Source organism: Geotrypetes seraphini, chromosome 9, assembly GCF_902459505.1.
Source record: "Geotrypetes seraphini chromosome 9, aGeoSer1.1, whole genome shotgun sequence".
NCBI lineage: Eukaryota > Metazoa > Chordata > Amphibia > Gymnophiona > Dermophiidae > Geotrypetes > Geotrypetes seraphini.
This window is the reverse complement of record NC_047092.1, coordinates 140,797,776-140,824,773: the sequence shown is the minus strand read 5'-3', so window position 1 is coordinate 140,824,773 and position 26,998 is coordinate 140,797,776. Positions and strand designations below refer to the sequence as shown.

At 41.4% G+C, this 26,998-nt stretch overlaps 1 long non-coding RNA gene across 1 annotated transcript in view; it reads left to right on the top strand.

Annotated features, from left to right (window-relative positions):
- The window catches only part of LOC117366357, a 91,354-nt gene extending 64,712 nt beyond the window's left edge, over positions 1 to 26,642 (top strand). The window contains exons 2-3 of the long non-coding RNA XR_004540565.1: positions 15,840 to 16,072; positions 26,528 to 26,642. This is a non-coding gene — a long non-coding RNA (uncharacterized LOC117366357). The remainder of the gene's footprint in view (positions 1 to 15,839; positions 16,073 to 26,527) is intronic.
- Positions 26,643 to 26,998: the final 356 nt, after the last annotated feature.

Below are 26,998 nucleotides of genomic sequence, written 5' to 3'. Positions count from 1 at the left end.
ATTGCCCTGAGGCTACCAGTGACAACATTCACAATGTTTTGGAGGCATAGGAATAAGGGTATATTCACATTATACTGGAGAATTAGGTAAGGGATATAGCAGCATATTCACAATATATTTGAGGCAGGGGAATGGAATATTCACAATATACTGGGGACTTGGGGCAAGGTTACAGATGTAGATTCACAACAAAGTATGTGACTTGGGTTAACAAGGTAGTTTTAGAGTACTACAAGTTATAGTGGTATCTTTGAATGATTTAGAGGCATAGGAGGATACATTCACAATGTATTGTACTCACTCCAGGCTGGTACAGAAAGAATAAGGCAATGAATTACAATAATTATAGCAAAGAGAGAACATATATGGATAGCACATCAGGGTGGGGCAAGAGGTAAAGAAGAAAAAAAAAAAAGAATAGAACTCAGTAAATTAAGAAAAGTTAAAAATTAAAAACTCGGGAATATGAAGTCTTAATCCTAGAATAATCCTCATGTCTACAACTCAAAGACATCCTTATACAGAAACAACAAAAAACAAAAAGACTTTTAATACCTTTTAAACCAAGATGGTGCTCAGAATCCAAGAATGGAATGGAAATTCTCAAAACGGGGGACAAGCCCCTATAGAGTCTTTCACTGAATCTATCATTGCACCAACTTTTGTGGTAGAAAGGTGATTAAAAATACTTCATAGTGAATGTAGTGATATTCAATACAAAAGTTAAATGTCCAAACAACTTGAGACTCCAAAAATAGTGAAACCAAAAACTTAACTTAAATGGCCATGTAGCGATGATTCCTCAGAGAACCCGCTGTGCTGTGTGTGAACTTCAATTATAAATCCTTCCGCCCAGCCCCTACAGCAGCTAAACCCGACAGGAAGTATATTATATACCCAGTTTGCATTGGGCATCCTTATACATAAAACATTTTAGAGAGCCTTTGAATCTATCCAATGATGTTTCATTACGCAAATAACCTGGTAAAGTATTCCAAAGCTGAGGGGCTATAACTGAAAAAATGGTAGACCTCCTTGTGCCAATAACTTTTAGGGAGGGGTAGTAAGAAGATGTTGTTTTGTTGACTTTAATGTCCTAGAAGACGATCGAGAAATATTGGTGCATTTGATAGCTGGATTTTAAAGGTTATTAAAGCTATTTTATATGTGATTCTATAGGAGATTGGCAGCAAATGAGATTTTTTTCAGAAGTGGTGCCACATGGTCATATTTTTTTAGGATGTGTAATGATTTTTATTGCCGTATTTTGTATCATTTGTAATCTTCTCAATTCTTTTTGTGTGATGCCTTTTATATAATGAAGTACAGTAATCCAACCTTGAAATTATTAGTGAGTGGATTAGAATGTTTAAGGCTCCTGGTTCTAACATTTTTGTTAAAGATCTAATTAAACACAGTTTGTAGAAGCAGTTTTTAACCACCGAGTTGATTTGGTCATGGTAGAGTTTCTGATCAAGGACTATTCCTAGAAATTTTGTGGATATAACTATTTGTAGTGGAATTTTATCTAAATGTATTTGAGATAACAATGTAAGATTTTTTTTCCATGGCAACAACATTTATGTTGATTTAGATATGTTTAAAGCCAACATGTTTTCTTTGAGCCACTGACGAATTTGCTCCAATTTGGTGTTTATATTAATTATGTCATTGGGATCTTCCATGTTCGAGGGGTGCAAGAGTTGAATATCATCTGCATAGGCGTAGGAAGAAAATCCGATGGAGCTCAGAATGGTTTACATGAATGTATTCAGGTACTCAAGTATTTTTCCTTGTCTGTCCTGGTGGGCTCACAATCTAATGTACCTGGGGCAATTGGGAATTGGGTGGTTTGTGAGGAGTGTGGGAGGAGTGTGAGTTTGAGCCCACCACCTCAGGATTGTGAGGCTGTAGCTTTAACCACTGTGTCGCACATCCTCCCCCCCTCCCCCAGTTTAAATTTGCCCTCAATCTTGCCAAAAAGTAGGTTCCAGTTTTTTAATAATTGTAACAATGATTTTTCATGATAAGGGCATCTCTCAACTAGACAGTATGCTTTCTTTTAAATTCATTAGATCATTAAGGGTTCCTTTTAAAAAGCCACGGTAGTGATTCTCTTGCACCATTCAATTCCTATGGGCTTAGCTGCATTTGTTGCAGGAGAATCGCTTCTGCGGCTTTGTAAAACGGGCCTTAAATGACTTTTGAATGGTTATGATTTTTGACCATTAGTAAACTGTACCAGATTAAACTAATAACTTAAATGTTAAAACTGAATCTCTGTCTTTAGCCACCAAGGCTTCTAGTTTTTATAGGATATTTACAGTTTTAGTTTCTGGCAAACATTATAAATCATTAAAGATCATTCTAGTAAATTGTGAATGAGATGTAAACTGTGTCTGTGTCTGCAGAAAGGCGACACCACTTTTGTACTCGTAGCAGCTACATAAAGTAGATCAGCAATAATTAAGTTGAAACAAATGTCTATAATGTTTGCTTCAGCCTTTTAGAAGACCTTTAAAAGTATTTATACAGAGCAAGCAACTTTAATGCAAGATTCACTATTACAGTCTGCTCTATCATACAATTGACTCTTTCAATAGCAAAATATAATTACAGGCATAACATCTCCTAGGAAAATAGTAAAAATTGTAAAGCACACAGAGGTACTTTTACTACAATAGGTACTACTATAAGTTAAAAAGGCACTGCTGAGGGATGCTCTGTCATTCTGTGGTAATTTTGGGATTGGTACACGCAACCCACATGCTAAAAGTATATTTTATTTTTTAGCAAAGGAGGCATTCATGGAGGCGGAGAGTAGGTATGCCTGTACTAATTGGCTGTACACTAAGGGCTCTCTTCTTCTGACATCACTTCCTGGGCTTACGCCTAGGAAGTGATGTCAGAGGAAGAGCCGACTCTGGTGCCAGCAGCAGGGTGGGGGTTGCTGCTCGTGCCAGGAACATTAAAGAGGTACGGGGAAGGGAAGGGGCGTGTGCGGCAGAAGGCAGTATGGAGGGAGTGGATGGGGGTGGGGGAGAAGAGGGGGAGGGATACCTCTGCCCTGGGTACCTCTCACCCTCGCTACGCCTCTGCTATTGCCTACAAAATAGGTGGTGGAAAAGGCTCACATGGTAATTGCACATGCTAATTTCAAAAGTAGCACATGGCCATATTAGGATAATAGAAATTGTGACCATTTTAGAATAGGCTAAAAAGTGGCCATTTTTTAGCACAGTAAAAGGGCACCAAAGTTTCTTTCATATCTATCATTTCTATGGAAACTACCCTTGCTAAAGTCTCTAATAACCTGTTCCTGGCCAGATCCAATGGCCTCTATTCTATCCTCATCCTTCTCAATTTATCTGCTGCCTTTGGTACTGTTGATCACCACCTACCCCTCGATACGCTGTCCTCACTGGGATTCCAGGGTTCTGTTCTCTCCTTGTTTTTTCCTATCTCTCCTATCACACTTTCAGTGTATGCAATAGTGGATCCTCCTCCACTGCTATCCCACTGTCAACTGGTGCACCTCAACGCTCTGTCTTGGGCCATCTCCTTTCTCCATCTATACCCACTCTTTCAGTGCACTGATCTCCTCCCATGGCTTTCAGTATCACCTCTATGCTGATGACTCCCAGATCGTCCTCTCCACACCAGATATCGCTACAGGAATCCAGGCCCAAGTCTCAGCCTGCCTGTCTGACATTGCCGTCTGGATGTCTCACAGTCATCTAAAACTGAATATAGCTAAGACCGATCTCCTTATCTTTCTGCCTAAACCCACTTTCCTTTTCTCCCATTCTCTATTTCTGTGGACAACACTCTCCTCCTCTCAATCTTGTCAGCTCACATCCTCAGGGTCATCTTTGACTCCTCTCTCTTCTTCTCTGCTCAGATCCAACAAACTGTTAAAGCATGTTGCTTCTTCCTCTATAATATTACCAAAGTCTGACCTCTCCTTTCTGAGCACACTGCCAAAACCCTTATTCATACTCTTATCACTTCTTGCTTAGACTACTACAACTTGCTTCTTTCATGTCTTCCGCTCAACATCTCTCTTCTTCATTCCCTTTAAAATTCTGCTGCATGACTTATATTCCACCAGAGCCAACATACTCGCATTACCCCTCTCCTTATTTATTGTTGAATACAGTTCAAACTCCTCTTACTGGCTTACAAGTGCATTCACTCTGCAGCCCCTCAATATCTCTCCTCACTTATCTCTCACTAAGCTCCCTCCGTGAACTCCATTTATTGGGTCCCTCTTATCCATACCTTCTTCTCCTCTGCCAACTCCAGACTCGTTCCCTTCTATCTTGCTGCACCATATGCCTGGAACAGACTACCTGAGTCAATGCGTCAAGCTCCAACTCTAGCAGTGTTCAAATCCAAGCTAAAAGCCTACTTTTTTGACTCCACTTTCAACTCCTAACTCCCACTCACCATAAGATACCTATGTCCATCCAATCATTCTCTCTGCAAAAAAAATCCCCAATCCCTATATGTCCTGTATGTCTGCCAAATTACATTGTAAGCCCTTCAGAGCACGTATCATCTATTGCATGTTAAATGTGCATTGCTGCGTATGCCTTTCAACACTATAGAAATGATAAATAGTAGTGATAATAGTAGCAAATATGTGGGTACAGTGGGATTAGGATGGGGTTTGGAAGGCTCACAGGTTCCACTCCAAGGAAGTGGTTAGAAAAGAGTATGGGCCTAAGTCCCCATCTCTATGGTTCACTATACCACCCACCATGCTTCTCCAGGAAACTGTTTGCTGTGCCACTAGGACTGGCCATAGCATCTGAAGCTGTCATATAGGTAGGTATGTACTGTTTCATTCACATCTTTGGGGGATGGAAGGGGGTCAGTGACCATTAGGGGAGTGTGTGTGTGTGTGTGGGGGGGTCATACTTATATCCTTCCAGTGTAGTCGTCTGGCCAGATTGATCAACTTTTTGGTACTTATGTGTTGTTAAAACAGTCTAGCCCCAGACGTCTAAAATGGGTCCTGGATGATTTCTTACATGTTCGATTATAGCTGAAATATATAGCAAAAAACCCAAGTACTGTGAAAACCTGATATATCTAATAAATACTTTCACAAAAAATATATGTATAATGTCTAATGGATGTCCATAGCTCCGTGCAGGCTTACTCATGAAGTGCAATTCAAAAAACAGAGGAAAAAGTCTCAGACTGAGGCCCTCCCACCACCACAATCTTTCGATGTGGAGATGTGGTTTAGCGTCCCTCTTTAAGCTCGATCGGATTTATTATACCCTGAGGCAGCAGTCTTGTGAAACGCTGGCCACTGTTGGTGTACCGATCAACAGCAGATAAGTGGAAGACTATTCATGTCATTTTTCCTCTATCTTCAAGTGCATATAATTTAAATAGCACCGAGCAGTGCTTTTATCTACCTGCAACATTACAGAGGTTTTTTGCCAGTGAAGTTATCGCCTAACCACTTTTAAACCACCTTTGTGGTGGTGGGAGGGCCTCAGTCTGAGGCTTTTTCCTCTGTTTTTTGAATTGCACTTCATGAATAAGCCTGCACGGAGCTATGGACATCCATTAGACGTTATACATATATTTTTTGTGAAAGTGTTTGTTCGATTATAGCTGAAAAACATGCAGGTCATAAGCCTGCCCTAGTCCTGCTCACACCACACCACACCTCCTTGAGATTTAGACAAACTGTGAATGACTAGCATAGATTGGCGAGAAAAATGTCCATCTGCCCCTTTACGCGACTTTTTAGATGTCTTTCTGTTTTTAAAAGAAGCCCCATATTGTTCATTCTTCTTCTAAACAGGGAATACATGTTCATTTTTCAGATCCACTCAAAACACACCAAGACCACCCCACCTTGCGATGTGCACTTTTTTCAGTTATGGACATGTATATTCCAACTCTGTGAAAATCAGAACTTAAGATGTTTATACAAGATATATGTTTAAGTGCTGGTTTCTGCATTTCTAAAATGTGAAAGCCAGTTTTAAAATAAGTACCATTATTTATTCAATGGAAGTGTGTGCAATCTTTTCCAGAAGTCCCTATTTTTATGACACGGAACAATTTTACAATTAATCACTAACGTATCTTCCTTTCAAATGAGAAAGATGCATCTAATTTTAGGAGCATCACAAAAGGGAGCAAAAGATTTCGAAAACACTTTCTCGTCTTCTCGTCTTAAAATGAAAATGGTTTCCCACCCAGCTAGTGAGTCATTTATAAAATCCCAAGGTGCATCTTTGGGCATCAGTGTGAGATTTTATCGTTGTAATTTATCAAAAATGTAAATATATCCAATGAACAGGAAGAAGATTATTCAAAAAGGCACAAAATGCTTTAGCAGTTATTGTCTAATATAAAGGCATGAAACTGGAGAATTCAGAGCTACAGACAATCCCATGGATTGGAATTGACTGTGAGCCAAAATGAATTGAATGAATGTTTAGCAATTATAGCTTAGCCAGTGAACAAAACCAGTCTCACAGCAGCATTCCTAGAATTTATAAAGCAGCAATACTAGATACATTTTTCAAAATATCAACATGTCTCTTTCTTGGCTGTTTATACCTTCTTTTATCTTACGAAAACAATTTTGAGAATCGCTTGCTTGCATAGACAAGCTTTGGCAAAAGATGTTCTTGTCTACCTTGCTAAAAGTATTTATTTTAAAAGATCTATTTATCTATCTATCTAGAAGAGAGTGCCGCTGAATATTAGCACAGATAATTGCAGCACCGTCCATTTTCTGACAGAAAGTTATCCGGACACTGCAGATATATAGGACAAATAACTCCTAACTATGGCTAGATAGTTACCCAGATGCTGGCATTGAATATCAGCAGGCACCTGAATAATTCCGGTGGCCACTCAAGACCTGGATCTCCTGTGCTGGTGTCTGAATATGGCCTGGTACTGAATTTCCAGGTTTAATTCAGCTGTAGCAGTTGGTATTTATAAAATGCTGACCACCACAGGCTCAGTATCAACTAGAGAATGACACGGGGAAAAATTATGTCCCCGTCACCGTCCCGTCCCCGCTGTCCCTTTCACCGCCCCTTCCCCGTCTCTGCCATCCCCTTCACCGCCCCGGCCCCTTCCCCGTCTTCAGCGTCTTCTCCTCTCCATCCCCCCACCCTCAGCACCCTTCACGCGGTCCAGCAGCTCCCTCCCACCAGCCAGCCGTGCATTTCCCTCCCTCCCTTCTTTTCCCTTACCTTTTCTTGTTAAAACGCGCGTTTTCTATAAGGCTAGGAGCTGTATTACAGCCGGAGCCTTGAAGTCGCATCGGATTGCCGGCTAGAAAAGTCTCCTCCGATGCAACTGGAAACAGGAAGTTGCATCAGAGGAGACTTTTTCCAGTGTTCAACGAGACTTGACTTCAAGGCTCCGGCTGTAATACAGCTCCTAGCCTTATAGAAAACACGTGTTTTAACAAGAAAAAGTAAGGGAAAAGAAGGGAGGGAGGGAGATGCATGGTCGACCGGCCGGCGGGAGAGAGTGGGCTGCCGTTCGTTCACCGCGCGTTCCAGATGGTTCACCGCCCTGTGCTACCATTCACCGCCCCACGGGGTGGTGAATTGCCTTGTCCCCGAACTTGCGGTGACCATTTTTTTTGGGTCACCGTTTTGGCGAGTTACCCGCGGCTAAATGCGGCTAGCCGTGGGTAACCGCCACCGTGTCATTCTCTAATATCAACCCCTTAGGGCCAGATTCTGTAACCGGCGCCCGTCAGTGGCTGCTTTAAAAGCAGCCACCGATCACCTGTCAATCATTCCAGGGCGACGATTACCCAGGCCTACATTTCAGCCACTTATCTTGGACACTAAACCACAGCAGCCAAGAGCGGCAGAGGGTTTCCCTTCCCCCCCACCCCCACCATCAGCTGAGTGGCAGAGACTCCCCAAAGTCGTGGGTGGCCTAGGGAATCTGGCCAATCGGAATCTTAGGCCACTTTCAGCACATCCCGGGAAGGGGCAGGCCCACCATTCCAGCAAAGGCGGGCCTGCCGGCCAGACACATGAAGGACCCGTCCATTCAGACATGTAAAAAAGGTTAGGGGGGTTCTGATGGGGGTTGGGGGTCTGTGAAGGCTACCGGTGGGGGGTGTCCGGCAGGAGGAACTGGGCATCCCTCCTTATGGTGAACTTTTTTTTTTTTGGGGGGGGGGAGGGATGGTCCAGCAGGAGAGATTGGGTATCTCTCCTGCTGGAGAACTATCGGGGATTGTGACTGGTTTTATCTTCTTTTTATAATATTTGTATTGTAATAGGCGTTTTTATTTTCTCCCTTATATTTTAATTATAAACTTGCTTAGAAATGTGATAAGTGATAGAATCAAATTTTAATAAAAACTTGCAACTCCTGCTGCGATCATTTGGTGGTGTTGGGGGGGGGGGGTTGCGACAGGTGCTGGGCAGGAGTAATTGGGCATCCCTCCTGCTGTGATCATTTGGGGGGGGGTTGTGGTGGGTGCGGGTAGGAGAGATTGGTAATCTCTCCTGCCAGTGATTATTGGGGGGGGGGGGGTCGCAGCAGGTTCTGGCAGGAGAGAATGGGCATCCCTCCTGCCATGATCATTCGGGGGGGGGGGGGTGTCACGGCGGGTGCCGGGCAGGAGGGATTGGGCATCCCTCCTGCTGCGATCATTACGGGGGTGGGGGATAGGTTGCTGGGACGCTGAGCTGATCGCAGTTGTGCAGCTCTAGAGACCAGACCCCATGTGGATCCTTTCTGTCTCCCATGCCCCCTTTTCTTTCTTTCTGTCTCCCTGTCCCACTTTTCTTTCTTTCTTTCTCTCTCCCTGCCCGCCCCCCAAGCCGGCGCCAATTTCTCCAAGCCAACACTGAAGCAGCACATTTTAATAACTGCATGCAGCAATCAGGTGCATGCAGCAGCAAATGCACAAGTCTCCCCCTCCCTCCAAACGTCAATTCTAACGTCGAAGAGGAAGTTCCGGAACTTCCTCTCCAACATTAGAATTGATGTCGGGGGAGGGGGGGAGGCTTGTGCAGTCGCTGCTGCATGCATCTGATCTGTTGCTGTGTCGGCGAAGCAGGGAGAAGCGTTGCCTTTAGATCACCTGTTCCGTTGTCCCCAAGCACAGCTTCGGGACACACTTTCTGAAAATGGGACTTTTGGCATCCCAAAGCTGTGCTTGTGGACAATGGGACAGGCGATCTAAAAATGGGACGGTCCCGTTCAAAACGGGACGTATGGTCACATTAACCCTTGACTCAGGCATTGTGCCAAACACAGCTCTATCTGGTTCGTTGATAATTCTTTTTGGACCTTTCGTTACACTTCCATTTTTTTGTTCACCTCCATTTCTTGATTTTTCTTCTGCACTCTGCCCAAAATGGCAAGGACCTTCTCCCCTCCCTAACTTTTTTAACCCTGTGTTTAAAAAGTATACATTCTTTAGAAAGAGTGTACCCTATTCAAAATAGGGAGTACTGTTTCGGAAAAGTGCACAATCTTTCCTAATAGTGTGTATATGCACTTTGGGGAATAGTGTATTTTCTTCATCCATACTACCAATTTATTTAAAAATTTATATGCCGCATATTGACTATGCGGTTTACAAATCAACTTAAGTTCCATATACAAACAATAGTAAAACAAGTAACAACAGAAGTAACACAGGAAGGCATTGATAGTCAGATGCATTTTTAACATGTTCTTGGAATTCATCCTTCCCACATTGTATCACAAAATTCCAGGAAAACATGAACAAATATTCCTTTTTTTATTATTATTATTATTTATTTATAAATTTTTCAAAATTTAACAAGCATACAATCTTATACAGAAAAGTGCAATCAAGAAAACATATCATTAATTATTCTCAAACTTGAAAATAAACCAAAATTTACAAAAAAAGGTAATAAATCCAACTTAATCGCACACTAGTCCTCAATAATGGATCCAAGATTAAGGAATTAGGAGTAAATATAGTACAATAACAAATTAAACCAAAACACATCATCTGTGCTGAAAGAGAGCATAAATTAATTAAGACACTGATGTTTCTCCTTTTTCAAGGCGCTTCATGGAGAGGAAGGAAGTCAAATGAGACAGTTCAAAGAAAATATATTTAAGGGAATTATACCTAATTACACACTTACAAGGGTATCTAAGAAAAAATAATCCCCCCATCTGGGTCACACCTGGTTTTAATAATAAGAATTCCCTCCTTCTTTTTTGAGTTTCTCTCGAAACATCAGGAAAAACTTGAATATGGAAGCCAAGGAAATCTTTGGATCTATTTTTAAAGAAAAGTTTAAGAATCCAATCTCTGTCTGGGGCCAAAGCCACAGTCAGTAAGAGAGTGGCTGGACTAGCCACCTCTCTATCAGATTGTTCCAATAAAGCGGTAACATCCAAAGGATTTTCCTGTGGTCTACCATCCTCATCTTTTTTTTGAGAATCCTGATTTTTTTTTATTAGGCAAGTAATACACTCTTGACAATGGTGGCAATGATTTCTCAGGAATTTTTAAATTTTCCAGAAAGTAACGTTTTATCATTTCTCCTGGAGGAATTGACAAGACCTTTGGAAAATTAATCAAACGCAAATTATTAAACCGACTATTATTTTCAAGTACTTCTAATTTTCTTCTCATAATAAGATTGTCTTTCACAATTAAATCTTGGTTACTCTTAAACATTTTTAAGTCCTTCTTTTCTTCTTGAATCTCAGTTTTTATTACTACAATGTCTTGTTTCACAGTTTTAATTTCTTCTCTCTGGAATTCTAATTCTTTTTCCAAATTCTTTATCTGAGGATTAAGGGAATTGCCCAAACTGGAAATCAAATCCCATAATGATTCCAGTGTAACCTCTGGGGGCAGAATAGGGGCAAAGGAAAGTACTTGTGCAATATTAGTCTGTTCATCTGAGTGCTTTACCTCCCCTGTGCCTTGTTGTCCCTTAAGCACAGTTGTCCCGGTCGCTGGTTCTTTAACAAGAAGAAATTCCCCTTGTGATGTTCCCTGCAGCAAGCCCTCCAATTCACTGGCCTCTCGGGAAGAAAACTCTGCCTCTTTGGACATGCTCTCCTCCCTCGGAGAGCTAGCTCCCAGCAGCAACGGCTGTAAGGGAGGCGTCCTGACGTCGGGTCTCAGCGTGACGTCCAGCCCTGGGGTATCTGCCGAAGCACTCCTCTCAGCCGGCGCTCCCAACGGGCGATTCCCCAAACGACTTGACTCACTTTGAAGACGTCGGAAAATGTCATCAACAGTTAGAACTATGGGGCTCGAGCGCTGGGAGGCTCCACCGACTCTCCTACCCCTTCTCTTCGGCATTATTTCTAGCAGGTAAGAGAGACACTCTCCAGCGTCTTGTCAGCACTCAGATAGCGGCAGCCATCTTGGATCACCGGCACTTCAACAAATAATCCTTTAAATGGCAGACTGACCCTGTTCAATGCATCCCAGGATGCAGTGTGTGGAGTCAAATGCAGCCATTTTTCAAGATGATGGTGCCAGAAGCAGAAATAAGTGGTCATTACTCTTGCCTTTTTTAAGGTATGACTCGGCGCTTCGAGGAGGGGTTGGGGTGGGGAGTGCATTAGTCATCAATAATTTTTGTGTTACCGCTTGGATCGTTTTTGGCTATTACGTAGTATATAAAGTTTTTAATAAGCATAAACTTTCAGGGCAGGCCAGGGGGAGGTAGGGGTAGAGGGGTTATTAGACACCAGGTAAGTGTTTTTAAAATAGCGGGGGAAGAAGGGTGATTTGCTTGGATTAGGGTGGGATGGGGGGTGGATCGTTTCAGGCTATACTGCTCTAGACCTAATGAAAACTTTCTTCCGTTATGTGTGCATCAGAAACTCCTGTTCTCCTGTTTTATTTTTCTGTGCATTGAAGTGGAATGCTCAATGACCTAATTAGCATCCATTTCCATGTCATCTACATGAGTTAACACCTGCACTCAACCTGTTTCTGCATTGCTCAATCAGTAATGTCCTGCAGTAACTGTGTAGTAGCTTTCTGCATTGGTACCTCAGTGCATGGAGACACCCTTGTTTCATCACAGGCCCAAACTAAGGTATTGTGGTCCTTCATCTGGAGTCACCAAGGAACTTCTCTGATTAGGCCCTATCCTTTTCTACGAATAACCCAGTCATTGGCTTCCTGAGTAGGGGAGGGAGGGCCACAGGTCACAGTTTTCTTCAGAACTTAGTTTACAGACAACCTGGTTTCTACCTCTCAGTATTGCTGTTGTATGATGATTGGAATTTTGACATCTTTCTCATTTTTTTCCCTAAAACAGCAGAAAATTCTGCCTCCAAAATATGAGCGTTTGATCATTTTGTTTCATTTGAATGCTGATGGGATTATCTCATTGTTTCTACTTTTGTTTTTTAAATTTGTTTAAAAGCTGGCAAGCAGACCTATACTAAGCAAAGTTTTTATTTTGGTTTTCCCCCACCAATGGACAGAAAACTGAACCAAAGTCCGTGCCAATGTCTGGGCTTCAGTCCAGCCTCCCCTGTTACTGCTGAAGGCATCAATTACCATGTCTGCTCCTATTTAACAATTCAGAGTGTCATCACATACATGCACCATGATGTATTCCTGATATCACTGGGCCCAATATACAAAAAATTTATGCTTCTAATTTTAAGAGTTATGCTCATAAATTGGTCTTTTTAAAAATTTGCGCAGGTTCAGTGCCTAAATTTACTACTCAAAAATTCAATAAGCTCTTAAATTCAGGAGCGTAAAAAAATGAGTGGCAAAAGGGAAAAATATAGGGCAGGGAAAATTTTAGGAGGTTAGGGGGAAGTTATCAAGGCAGCAGCCTATCGAGGGAAGAAGGCACCAGGGGCAGTAGTGCCTGGCATCACCATGCCGTGCACCCCCTACACGCTGCACTTTTCCCTGCCATACCCTCCACATGCTCCACAAGCCCGCGTATCTCTTCAAATCTTCACCGGCAGCAAGCAGTATCTCCTCCCTGCTGCTCGCACCAGCCTCAGCTGTCCTCTGACATCACTTCCTTGTTCCGTGACTAGAAAGTGGTGTCTGAAAGAGAGCCGAGGCCGGCACGAGCAGCAGGGAGGACAAAGGAAAAGGGGGTAAAGAAAAGGAGGTGAAGGGGTAAAGAAAAAGAGGTGAAGGAGTGAAGAAAAGGGGTGAAGAAAAGGAAAGGTGCTGAAGAAAAGGGGGTAAAGAAAAGGAGAAGTGCTGAAGAAAAGGGGGTGAAGTGAGGTAGTGACGAAAAGGAAAGGTGCTGGCACCCCTGCCAAGATAGCTCCTGGGGCGTTCTGCCTCTCCGCCTCCTCATTATGCCACTGTATTGTGTTATAAAAAGTAAACTTTTACGTGGGATCCAGCAACCCAGGTTTGTGAGCCACCTCCAATGTTCCAGGAGTATCAGGTCACAAAGTGTCGGCTGATGCTCCCAGGTCAGAGACTGCTTTCTGAGCCCTCTCGCACTCCTGAAGTACATCCCCACCCTCCATTAAAGCCCCCCCATCCCTAATTCAGTCCCCACTCCTTACTGATCCAGTCCCCCACCCCCTGATGAAACCCTCAAATTCCATAATTTTCCCCCGCCCCATTCCCATACCTATCTAGTTTGCTGGTCTAGTAGTCACAGGGCAGGAGCAATTCCCAATTGCTTCTGTTATCCTGGCACCAGCTGTCAAAATGGCACACCTAGGAAGATCGTTAAATGGACATTCAGAAGTGGATTAATTCAATATAACATACGAAGCATGTGGAGTCAAGAATTTTCATAGTACCTTTTCTTTTCCTGTATGGAGCTGTGTGTTGAGGGAATGTCTATTGAAAATAAGTGCTGTTGATTTAATTCTACTTAAATATATTACTAGATTTTCTTGAAAGACTTACTATGTAACTTTTTGAAAATAGCAATATGTCAGTTTGAGTGGAGTTTTTTTATGACCAGGGATGTGTCCTCTTCAAATTTTTATTTGAAGTTAGATTGTCCCCTGGATATGCTATTTGTCTTATCCAGTGTGACACTGAGGTCTTTTTCTCCACTTATATTTCATTGATAAGAGTTCCTCTCGCCAGTTTGTTTGTGAATGTATTTTGTTTTGTTATTTTGACCCTGAGCAGTAGTCGTGCTACTACCACTAGGGGGTTACTTCTGCCCTGTGACCATTAGACCAGCACGCCAGACTGGTGCAGGCACACAGATGGGATGAAGAGGACTTATGGAAGTTGGGAGCTTCATCAGGGAGTGGGGGATTGTATCAGGGCTGGAGGATTTGCATTGACGGGGTTTCAGAATCTGTGCAGTGACCCCTTTACGCTATAGCTGAGAGCAACAAGTTGCGACTTGAATCCCAATGCTCTTTGCATGGTACCAGTTTTTGGCTGGAGTTATTTTATTGTAATTTGCTGCCCTTAAAGTGACTTGCTTGTATCACTGCAAGTTGCATTATGTTATTTACATAGTAATGAGATGCACAAGATGCATTTGCATCTCATTACTATTTAACCCACAGTGACTTAACTATCACCACTGTAAATTTAGACAAGTGGTATTAGGCTCTTTGAGTCAAGTTAATTAGCAACTAAAATGATTTAAAGCCCTAAAGCAGCCTGATGACCCCCTCCCCCTCCACCCTCAGCCTTAATGCTTATTTTCAGCACTAGCGTCATATATTAGGTTCATAAATCTAAGCAAATGAATGGCAGGCTTTATTTGCTCCTAAATTATGATGACTTTCAAATGAAAACTTAGGCTTCTGAGTTTGGCTGAAAATAGAGCACAAATTTTGGAGCCTAATTTGGGAGCACAGCATTTTTGAATATTGGGTCCTTTAAATTTTAAACATAATCTCCATGATTATTTAATTAATTACTTAAAGCTTTATTATCTACCTTTCTCTAGGCTCACCAAAGTTGAATCCTCTATAATAAAATCCTAAGCGCACATGCGCACTTAGGACAGCATGATCCCTGCCACCGTGGTCTCTGGGTTTGTGCTGAATTCCATTTTTGAACACAGAGGCAGGGAACACGCCAGCGACTCCCCCCTCCCCCACCAACTGCTGCCGTCGCTGCTGCTCCTCTTCAAAGCAGCCTGCTGAGGTTCGCGGCCAGCTGTAGCGAACCTCGCAGGCTGCTCTGCACCTCTCCGTAACACATTCCCTCTGATGCATGGGATCGCGTCAGATGGAATGTGCTACCGAGGTGGAGAGCGGCCTGCGAGGTTCACTACAGCCGGCTGCGAACCTCAGCAGGCTGCTTTGAAGAGGAGCATCAGTGGTTCAAAGACACCGGGAATCATTTCTGCAGGGAGAGCAGGGAAGAGGGACAGGAGGAGCAGGTAAGGAGTGCTGCTGGACAGGGGGAGCAGGGAAGATGGACAGGGGGAGCAACTAAAGAGTGCTGCTGGACAGGGGGAGCAGGGAAGAGGTGCTTCTGGACAGGGGGAGCAGGGAAGATGGACAGGGGGAGCAGGTAAAGAGTGCTGCTGGACAGGGGGAGCAGGGAAGAGGTGTTGCTGGACAGGGGGAGCAGGGAAGATGTGCTGCTGAACAGGGGGAGCAGGCAAAGGGTGGTGGTGGATAGCCGAGGAAAGATAGAGACAGAAAGACAGACAGACAGAAAGCAGCCAAGGAGAGAGAGAGAAAGAAAGAAAGACATCTATTCTAGCACCCATTAATGTAACAGGCTTAAAGACTAGTACCATAATAAAATCCAAACACAGAAAAAGTATATGTACTAGGGGTTGGAGTCAATATAGCGGTAGGCTTATTATTGGATCTGAACTCTTCCTTCTTTCTCTCTTTTTTATTTTTTTCCTTCTTTTGATTGATAAATGAAGGGTTAGAGTGAGGGTCTATCCCTCGGAGACCCGCAACACCAAGCTGATATTATGGACACCTATGTGAAGTGCAGAGGAGCTCAATTGGAGGTATTCAGCATCTGAAATCACTCAGCCTGGATAAGCGAACTCCACCATTGCAGCCTGAGGTAACTCTCCCAGTGAACGAGCATTCCAAGTGATCACCTACCAAAGAGTTTGGTGCTACACAGGCTTGAGGAGTGAAGATCAGAGTGAGTTTCTTGAATGGTGTAAACCTACAATGTGTTTCAAGAGAGTTGATAACCAGGGAATGGTTTGGGCCAGAAGTAACCATGAAGAGTCTTCCCCATCTGTAAGCTAGTAGCACTGGATGCATGGACTGAGTAGGGTAAGGGAAAAGAAAATAGTTGTTGGTTGTTTTTTTTTGCACAAGAGAGAAAGCATCCTTGTACTGAACTATGTAAGAAGAATTAAGGAAGTGCACAGATGAGATACATAATATATCCCTGGAATTAATAAGGAGAGATATATGAGAATGTATAATATTTTCTTTGCTATTAAGAAGGAAAGAGACAGGAGATATGTGTAAATGTTTCTTGAAATGGGCAAATTGTAAAAAAAGATCTGTTCCTTATACTTTTGAAATCTCAGGTGTGAAGTTACTTAGTGTACCTTAAGGTAGTAGCCCAATTAAAGGGCAAGATAGGCAGTCTCTTAGAATAGCCCAGAGACAGATAGATTACTGATATTGCAATTTCAGGATTTAAAGAGGACTGCCCCAGAATAGCAATAATGCTGAGGTAACTTAGAGGTGTCTTCTGGGTAATGAAGTCTCATTAAATCAGAAAGGAGGAAGTGTCCCAGTCATTTTTAAATGGGAAGGGAAAGGAATGGGGACTTGCATACTACCTTTGTGTGGCTTTGGCTTTTCAAAGCTGATATTCAAAGTGGTAGGCACTGGTGGATTAAGTGACTTGCTCAGGGTCACAAGGAGCAGCACTGGGATTAGCTCCGATGCTCATAGAATTCCTATGAGTGTTGGAGCTAATACCTTCACGATGGGTGATTAAAAAAAAGCCTATATGCTGATATAATTTTACAATAAATTCCTAATTTTAAAAAGCTCCTCGTAGCCTCTGCTTTTCGATTGTTCATGCCACATGTTTTATCCATTTATGTAGTGCCTACACAGTGCTTAAATAAGGATTCTTATTGATATTGTTTTTAAATTACAAACTGGATAATCTAGAAAAATGCTTGCTACTTCAGTAATATATTTTAGTACTTCCACCAGGCACTGAGCTCCCTGACAGAATAAAGAGATGAGAAGTGACCGTAGCACCAAACTTCAATTAAACACATGCTTTGCAAGATGACTTAAGGTTAATGCATACTGATCTGAAGTGTTTTCAAAATGCCCAGAATGTATGTGTGAATGGGGAGTGAGGGACATTATTACAATCAATATTCTGAGACAGCATTCTAGGTATTCAAGGAACATTAATCGTTGCCTGGTTTCTCATGTTATCGTACATGGAACTGCCTGTTTCTTTCAAGGTAGCACTGCTTTCCTTTCCAGTTGCAAAAAATGCCACCAAAATTCTATTCCTGCTTTGAATGGTGCAACTAAGTACTAAGTTACTAAGATTAGAGTTTTGGGGGTTATTCTCGATCAAAAATTGACATATCACAACCAGATTAGTAAAGTAGTGAGAAGTTGTGTTCAGAGGTTACGAATGATCAGATCAATTGTTCCATTCTTGGATTCATGTTCACTGAATGTCCTTGTACATTTCAAAGTTAGATTACTGCAACTCATTCTATAAAGGAGTCGCTCTAAAATCTGTTGACTACAACTAATTCAAAACACCGCAATTAAATTTATAACAAATAGGAAAAAATTTGATCATGTGACTCCTCTTCTCAAAGACGCCCATTGGCTCCCAATTGTTCACATAATCTCCTATAAAATAGCATTATTAACAATCAAAATATTAACAACTAAAGTCCCATAATTCCTAGAAAGGTACATTATTCCATATATTCCTACTAGAAGTTTGAGATCAGAGGACAAAAACCTTCTAGTAATTCCATCACTTAGTATAATAAATACAAGACAAGATATAATCTTTGCAGTTACAACGCCCAAAATATGGAATTCTTTACCATCATTTATTAAGGAAGAAAAATTGCTAAGTAAATTTAAAGGACTGTTAAAATGCTGGTTATATAAGGATGCCTTTGAAACATAATTGTCGGATTCTCTTTTGACCCCTTTCATTGCAGAAATTCGGGTTTCCTTTGTCTTAGGTTCTGAGAATTAAAAAAAAAAAACCTTTTAATTTCCTTTTTACTTTTTATTATACTTTTAAAATTTTTACCCTTCTTTTGTACTTACCTTTCATGTTTCCTTTACTATGCTTATTGTAGTTCTCCCCACTTCCCCTATGTATAAGTCTGTAATGTTCATGTGTTTCTTGTAGTTAATAACTAAGACCTTGTTTTTAATTATAAATCACTTTGAATTTATGATATTGTGATACATCAAAATTTTAATAAAACTTGAAACTTGAAGTTCCCCTTCCTCTCTTGCTTTCTCAAGTTTTGATTGCGTTTTAAGAAAGAATAAAAACAATTCTGGAACAGCTCTATCCATCTGCCACTGTTCACTGTAAACCCTGCTTCTATGTCAATGGTACCCCATTAATCCCTGGAGCAACTTAGAAAGTAGTCGTCATTGGAAAAGAATGAAAAGTTTATTTTATTTTGATCTTTTCAAAGATAACAGTATATTTTCTTTAAAATCAACAGAAGTTGATCTATCTAGTATGAATAATCAACAGTAATAATTTACAATTAAAGAGAGCCTCCCATATAAACATATTTCCTAACATGTCTTTAACATATTAATACATGTTAAAGCATATTAGCAGATGAAAATGTAAGCTGTGTGGTAATACATCTTCGATAACTCTTTTGTAATCCACCTTGAACCGCAATGTAATGGCACAATAGAAATCCCTAATGTAATGTAGCCTTTAAAAAACACACTGCCCATGATATTTGAATATTGACTTCCTATAATAAGGCATTGCTCTACTGTTAAGCATGTTTGTAATCCACAAAGGCTGGTACATCGCAAGAATATTCCAGAAACCCACCATATTTTTGATAATTGTAGTTTGTGCAAATACTACACATTTCCATTTTGTGCAAAATATACGGCCTCTTTTACAAAGCCGCGTTACCGGCTGCCATGTGGCAACAGCCACAAAGCCCTATAAATCTCTATGGGCTTCGGGGCCATTAGCGCAGCGCTGCCACTAGCACAGCTTTGTAAAAGAGGCCGTTAGAGGAAGAAAATTCCTCCCAATAGAAAAAGACCAGGTAAAATTCAGGAACTTCTCAAGTAAACTGCCAAACAATCTCCCCTCCCTTTTTACAAAGCTGTGTGACAAAAGTCCTAAAGCTCTTTAAATCCCTATGGTCTTCGTGGTGATGGCGCTAATTGTATTAAGCAGAATATAAAGGGGGGGCCCATAACCAATATGTATTAAATACAATTTTAATTACGACCTTAAAAGACACTAATATTATATAAAAAGATGCAGCTGAATAATAGAAATGCTTCAAAAACTTGTGACACAGCATAGTATAGCCAGCACAGCATGCAGAGTACATATTTTTCTTAATAGAACAAAATATTTTGGTTTAATGTCTGGGACAAGATACTGAAGTCATAACATAACTGTTCCCTGAAAATAAGCTAAAAGACACACTAACATATTTGTCACTTGTAGAGTTAGGGGAAATCATATGATTGTAGCCTACAGAAGTGTATTGTTTAGCCAATGAGAAAGTTTTTGCAAACTAGATGTTTGCAATAGAATAGAGCATGTCTACAAGGTCAGCATGTCCTCGGTGAGCATGTTGTTCACTTCCTTCTATTGCAGACAGAGGTGAAACCAATAGCATGTGATGAGTTGAGTCGTTCATTACTTGTTGCTAAGGAAAAATACTAATGAAGTTTAATTAACCGGAAACCATGTGATTTGAATAGAACCAATAGAATATCGTTGAAGTATGCAATTTGTAAATGGATTGTAATTGGAAGCTGTACCATCTAAATATGTTTAATAATGAATTAATTAATTAATGATGTTATTATCCCAATAAAATGGCCAGTCATTGGTAATTCGAGGAGACTTTTGGCTATCAGCTTACCAATTTCAGTAAGCGGTCAAAACGCTCCTCAAGGCCTTGACTATTAACTACAATTTTGTGTTAGATTTCTTCCTTGATCTCCTCTGAGATAGAATTAAGAACTGAGGGATATGTTTAAGAAAGAGACTTGGGAGTACTGGTCGACAAGTCAATGAAGCCATCTGCGCAATGCATGGCGGCAGCAAAAAAGGCGAACAGAATGCTAGGAATGATTAAGAAGGGGATCACGAACAGATCAGAGAAGGTTATCATGCTGCTGTACTGGGCCATGGTACGCCCCCACCTGGAATACTGCATTCAGCACTGATCGCCGTACATAAAAAAGGACACAGAACTACTCGAAAGGGTCCAGAGAAGAGCGACTAAAATGGTTATGGGGCTGGAGGAGTTGCCGTACAGTGAGAGATTAGAGAAACTGGGCCTCTTCTCTCTTGAAAAGAGGAGACTGAGAGGGGACATTATCGAAACATTCAAGATAATGAAGGGAATAGACTTAGTAGATAAAGACAGGTTGTTCACCCTCTCCAAGGTAGAGAGAATGAGAGGGCACTCTCTAAAGTTAAAAGGAGATAGATTCCGTACAAACGTAAGGAAGTTCTTCTTCACCCAGAGAGTGGTAGAAAACTGAAATGCTCTTCTGGAGGCTGTTATAGGGGAAAACACCCTCCAGGGATTCAAGACAAATTTAGACAAGTTCCTGCTGAACCAGAACGTACGCAGGTAAAGCTAGACTCAGGGCACTGGTCTTTGACCTAAGGGCCACTGCGTGAGCGGACTGCTGGGCACGATGGACCACTGGTCTGACCCAGCAGCGGTAATTCTTATGTTCTGTCCACCTAGTTATTTTGACTAAACAGTGGCAGCTGCTAGCGCGGCTTTCTTTAAAGGGAGAAAATGTTTTATCCACAGAGGTCAAAAGTTATGTACTGGAGAGAATTTCTGAGGCCTAAGGGATGTTGAGATTGGGGGAGGAGGAAGTTCTTTGTATAAAATATTGTAGTTTTGAGAAACAAAACTCCATGGCTTTATTTCTGAGGCCTAAGGGGTGTTGGGATGGGGTGGGGGTGGGGGGTGGGAAGTCCTTTAAATAAAATATTGTGGTTTGGAGTAGAGAATGACATGGGGATAAATTTTTCCCCATCTTCATGGGAATTCATTTTCCCGTCCTGTCCCGGCGAGTCTTTTTTCTTGTCCCTGCCCCATTCCTGCAAGCTCTGTCCTCATCTGCACAAGCCTCAAACACTTTAAAATCATAAGTGTTCGAGGTTTGTGTAGTTAAAGGCTGAGCTTACAGGAATGGGGCAGGGACAGCGACAAAACTTGCGGGGACAGGACTGAGAAACTGAGTTCCTGCGGGGACGGGGGAAAATTTGTCCCCTTGTCATTCTCTAGTTTGGAGGAAGGAAATTACATGGCATATTTTTTGTCCTGGTCTGTGCATGATCTCTTAGATAAATTTCTATGAAATCCACATAATTTGTATAACCAGATATGGTGAGAAATCAAAGTGAAAGGATATATACAGTTCCAAGCCTGTCATGAATTGCTGGGAAAAAAAGGGAATCCTTAGTAGCAATTGGCTCACAGGATGCCTTCAGCAGTTGCTTTTAATCTTATCTGGCCCCCTGTGTGCTTCAAATAATAAACATTAGAAAATAATTAAAATTAAAGCAGCCATAGCTCCTGGAAAAAGATTCTGCAGCACTTGAGTGCCAGTTTTGTTCTCCAAGTTAATGGCAAATGCTTATACAAATGACAAGTGTGCTGTTCTTAACACTGTGTGGGCTGAGACTTACAGGTACTGGAGCACTACTGAGCTGAGAGCTAATGCAATTGAAATAAACAATGCCTACACAAGCAGTTTACTTTTTCTGAAGAATCAGCTATTTATATGCAATCTAACTTTCTTGAAACTCCCACCAGAGATCCTGTCAATTATGTCAATGCTGGCGCTTAATAGGACTCTTAAAAATTGTTTTGCTTTTATTATACAAATTTTGATCTCATAACCTAATAGTGTTATTTAACTATGTCTTATAGCTTTGCTATTCACCAGTGGCCTAACTCAGACACGGATCTTTCTTGGTTCAGTTCCTTCAATTTCATGACTTAGAAAGGTATTGCAGTACAAGTCCAAAACTCCAGATGCCAGAAATGCAGACCACCTTAGAATCCAGCAGGGCTGTGGAGTCGGAGTCGGAGAAAATTTTGGGTACCTGGAGTCGGAGTCAGAAGTACAAAAAACTGAGGAGTCGGAGTCGGAACATTTATCTACCGACTCCATTTTTGAACTTGGCATACCAATCACGAGCAATTCTTTCAGCTATAGCACCCACTATATACACAGCACAAATGTTGCGAGCAGCTTCTGCGGCCTTAGAACCTTGATTAAAAGCAAAAAGAAGGTGGTGTCGAAAATGCTCATTTCTCTCAACTTGACATTCCATTTTAACGATCTGAAAATTAACCAGTGCTGTGGAGTCGGAGTCGGAGTCGAGGAGTTGGAGTCGGAGGAAATTTCGTCGGAGTCGGAGTCTGAAGTACAAAAAACTGAGGAGTTGGAGTCGGAACATTTATCTACCGACTCCACAGCCCTTGAATCCAGACCCTAATTGTAATCTGGACCTTCAGAGAATTCAGACTCTTGGGGAGAGCTAGAAAGAGAGAGAGAGAGAGAGAGAGAGAGGAAGGCTGGAGTGTTTACAGTAAATGTTATAAACGTGAAAAAAATGAACATTCAAAAACAAATTTTACAGTAAAATACCTGTGATTCTCCTAATATGGTCTAATCTGATTTTTCATAATCAAGCACTGATCAAGAACAACTCCCAGGATTTTAATTGTAGGACTTATTGTATATGACATTGAATTGATCTTAATTATTGATTAAAAAAATATTCTTTTCTGATGATACCAAGAAGAATTTTGATTTTTCCTGGTTTAATTTCAGTTTAAATTCCTGGGAATTTAAACTGAAATTAAACCAGGAAAAAACAAAATTCAAAAGGGATACTATACCTTATGGAAACTGCGCACCATCAGATCCTATTTTGATGTCGCTGCTTTCACTAAAGCACCAATGTGCATCAATAACCTTAGCTATCCCATTCAACCCACTATGAAGATATTGGGTGTAACACTGGACCAGAACATGACCAGATAGACTCCTTGATCAGAAAAATCTTTCACACCCTCTGGAAACTGATGTGATGCAGGGAGACAGAAAGAAAGGGGAGGGGGTAGGGAGAGAAGAAGAAAAAGTTGGGGGAGGGAATGAGGTCTGGAGGAGAGGAAGCATACAGGAAGCTGAAAGAAGGGAAGAAATACTGGATGCACAGTCAGAAGAAGAAAGTGCAACCAGAGACTTATGAAATCAACAGACAGCAAAGGTAGGAAAAATGATTTTATTTTCAATATAGTGATCAAAATGTGTCTGTTTTGAGAATTTATATCTGCTGTCTATGTTTTGCATTATGGCCCCCTTTTACTAAACCGCAATAGCGGTTTTTAGCGCAGGGAGCCTATGAGTGTCGAGAACAGCACGGGGCATTCAGTGCAGGTCCCTGCACTAAAAACTGCTATCGCAGTTTAGTAAAAAGGGGGGGGGGGGTATATTTGTCTATTTTTGTATGGTTGTTACTGAGGTGACAGTGCATAGAGTCATCTGCCTTGACCTCTTTGAAAACCCCCCGGAATATAAATGATAATTAACATTTTCTCAGCGTACAGTGTGCTTTGAGTTTTTTAAAAATTTTATTGTTGGTAGATCATTTTGACTTGGCCATTTTAAAAGTAGTTTGCAAGCCCAAAAAGTGTGGACACCCCTGATCTTATGTCATACAGAATTTTTATTTTGTTTGATTTAATTCCATCTTTAACATATATGCACCCCCCCTCCTCCTCCAATTTGATCTCCTCTATCTTTGCAATATAATTTCTACCGAGGTAATACAGTGTCCCATTGATTGTCCTCCTTCCACCAGGTCTCTGAGATGCCTATTATATCCACTGTACCTCATCATTCAGTGCTATATACTCTAACTCAGGGGTCCCCAAAGTCTCTCCTTGAGGGCCGAATCCAGTTGGGTTTTCAGGATTTCCCTAATGAATATGCATGAAATCTATGTGCATGCACTGCTTTCAATGCATATTCATTGGGGAAATCCTGAAAACCCGACTGGATTCGGCCCTCAAGGAGGGACTTTGGGGACCCCTGCTCTAACTCTCCTATTTTATTTTTATTTGTATGCAGACACTTCAAATTGTGTTTTTTCCTTGTATGAACAGGCTGCTGAGAAGATGATTAGGATTTCAGTCCTTTAATCTGCCTTCCTCTTAAGCACTCCTGGCTTTCTTTCAGCATTATTGAAAACTCACTGTTGGGACTCCCTAAATATCCTGTTTCAATAGTATCCTTCAAGGATACTCCACACCAAGCCAGTGTTCTCGGGCAGCTGTCAGCTTTCTCCCCTATCATAGTTTAAAAGATCCTCTATCTCCTTTTTAAATGTTAGGACCAATGTTAGTGCCAGCAGCCTGGTTCTGTCCCTGTTAAGGTGTAATCCATCCTTTCAGAATAGGCTCTCCCTTACCGAGAAGGTTGCCTAGTTTTTAACATATTTAAACCCCCCATCCCTGCACCATAGTCTCACCCTTTTGGGTCCTGCATGTGGAGCGAGGAGCATTTCTGAAAATGATACTCCAGAAGATCTAGATTTCTACCTGAGCCTAAATTTGGCTTCCAGAAATTCCCTCACTCATTTTGCTATGTAATTGGTACCTACATATACCAAAATAGCTGGCTCCGCCCAGCACTATTTAAAATCCTATCTAAGTGACTTGTGAGGTCTGTCTCCTTTGCACCAAGCAGGCAGTTAACCAAGTGATCTTCATGCCCACCAGCCTCCCAGCTACCGTATTTCACCGAAAATAAGACACTGTCTTATATTAATTTTGGGCCCAAAAAAGGCACGAGGTCTTATTTTCAGGGATGTCTTATTTTTTTCATGTACAATGATCATCCCTCCCTTCCTCGTCTCCACCCCAATTCTTCCTATTTCCTATCTCTCACCCACATATGCAGCATCTTTCCTCCCCTCTCACCCATCCCTTGTGCAGCAGAACCCTTGCAGCTTGTATCCCTCCCATCCCTTGCAGCTTCTATCCCTCCCTTCTTCCTATCCCCTGTGTAGCATTTCTATCCCCCCTGCCGCGCACCCCCCCCCACCCCATGTCTTCCTTCCATCCAAACCGTGAGACTAAATGTACCTTATAACAAACTGGCATTGTCAGCAGCAATGTAGACAGGCTCCTTCACGGCCTGGGCCATTCCTTTGCTGCCTTTGGCCTGCCCCGGAAGTCTTCATTCTGCAGCATCCAGTTGCTGCAAAATGAAGACTTCTGGGGCAGGCCGACGGCAGCAGGCTCACTCGTTGCCTCTGCCGGCTCCCTGAAGATTTTAAATGAGAGCGGCCAGGGAGGAGATAGGTGGGGGAGTCATGAGAGCCATAACTCTTCTGACCTCCGACCGCCAATTTTTTATTATTTATTTTTTTTTTTTTTTGGGGGGGGGGGGCCATGGCCCCTATGGCTACCCTCGTTTTGACGCCCATGCACTATTTGATGTGTGTTCATTAACCAAAAGCCATTTACACATTTGTTACAATTAAATATTTCTTTAACAACCATTTTTATTTTTTGTATCCTCTTTTGGCTTTGCAAACATGGTAATCCTACATAGGCTTCCTGTTACTGTAGCAATCCATACAAGTAAAAAAGGTGGGGTGCCACAAAGACCTGAATCAGCACTAGAGGTTTTGCAGGCTCCATGCTGAATTCCAGTGTAGAAATTGTTGCATCTGCTTGGGACTGTTGCACCAAAACAGGAGATCCTACCTTCATATGATAGAGACACAAGAAAGACAGAAAAGGTGACCTGTTGTGCTCAATTTCTTTATTATGATAAAGACTCAACAGGTACATATTTCGGCCTCTATGGAGTCTGAATCTTTGTGAAGGAATTAACAACAACTTTACATTAAGCCTTATTACTGTAGTTCTTGAAGTAAAAAAATGTGTGTCAATTGGAAAATAGATCTTAATAGATGTGTCAGCTGGTCTGAACGATGTGACAGCTTCTAAAGTCGTTGATTCAGACTCCTGAGGCAGGCCATAGAGGCCGAAACATGTACGTGTCGAGTCCTTGTCATAATAAAGAAATTGAGCTCCACAGGGCACCTTTTCTATCTTTCTTGTGTCTCTGCTTGGGACTGACCAACAGTGTACAGAACAGGAACTTTGAAGCCTAAGGCCCAGACTTAGGCATACCAGCTGTGGTGATATTCTGGACCTCTCAAAATATGATGCCAGATTCAGTTGCTTATGTTACCTATTCCAGTCTGTTTAGAATACAAGCATTGAGTTTCTTATATATATATATTGAGTTTCTTATATATATATATATTCTTTTTTTTTTCAAGCAGCACCATTTTCTTGACAGTGAAGAAATACTCACCACAGAACTGCTTGAGAGGATTAAAGTCAAAGGAAGATGAAAGTTATAGTGTTCTTTTTTTCCCTCTTTCCAGTGTTCTGCAAAACAAATAATAATAATAAAACAAAACTGTCATTAAACTCACTGCCAGAGTTTAATAACCCGTCTCAAGACGCTTGTTTCTATGGTACTAAATCTTGAAAATTGCTAGTTCTATAGATCTTTTTGGGTACATGGATTGCCATGTTATTTCCCTTATACTAGATATAGAATGCTGAACTTGACAGAAACATCTATAATAAACATAAATTATACAGACTATTTATTAAAAGCTAGAATCCAGATTCCTGGATGAGTAATATTTTTGAACACATGGAAAAGGATATTTTATGAAGAGCAGATTCATCATTTTTTACTTCAAGACTCAAATATACTTCTATCTACCTGATATTCAGAGCTA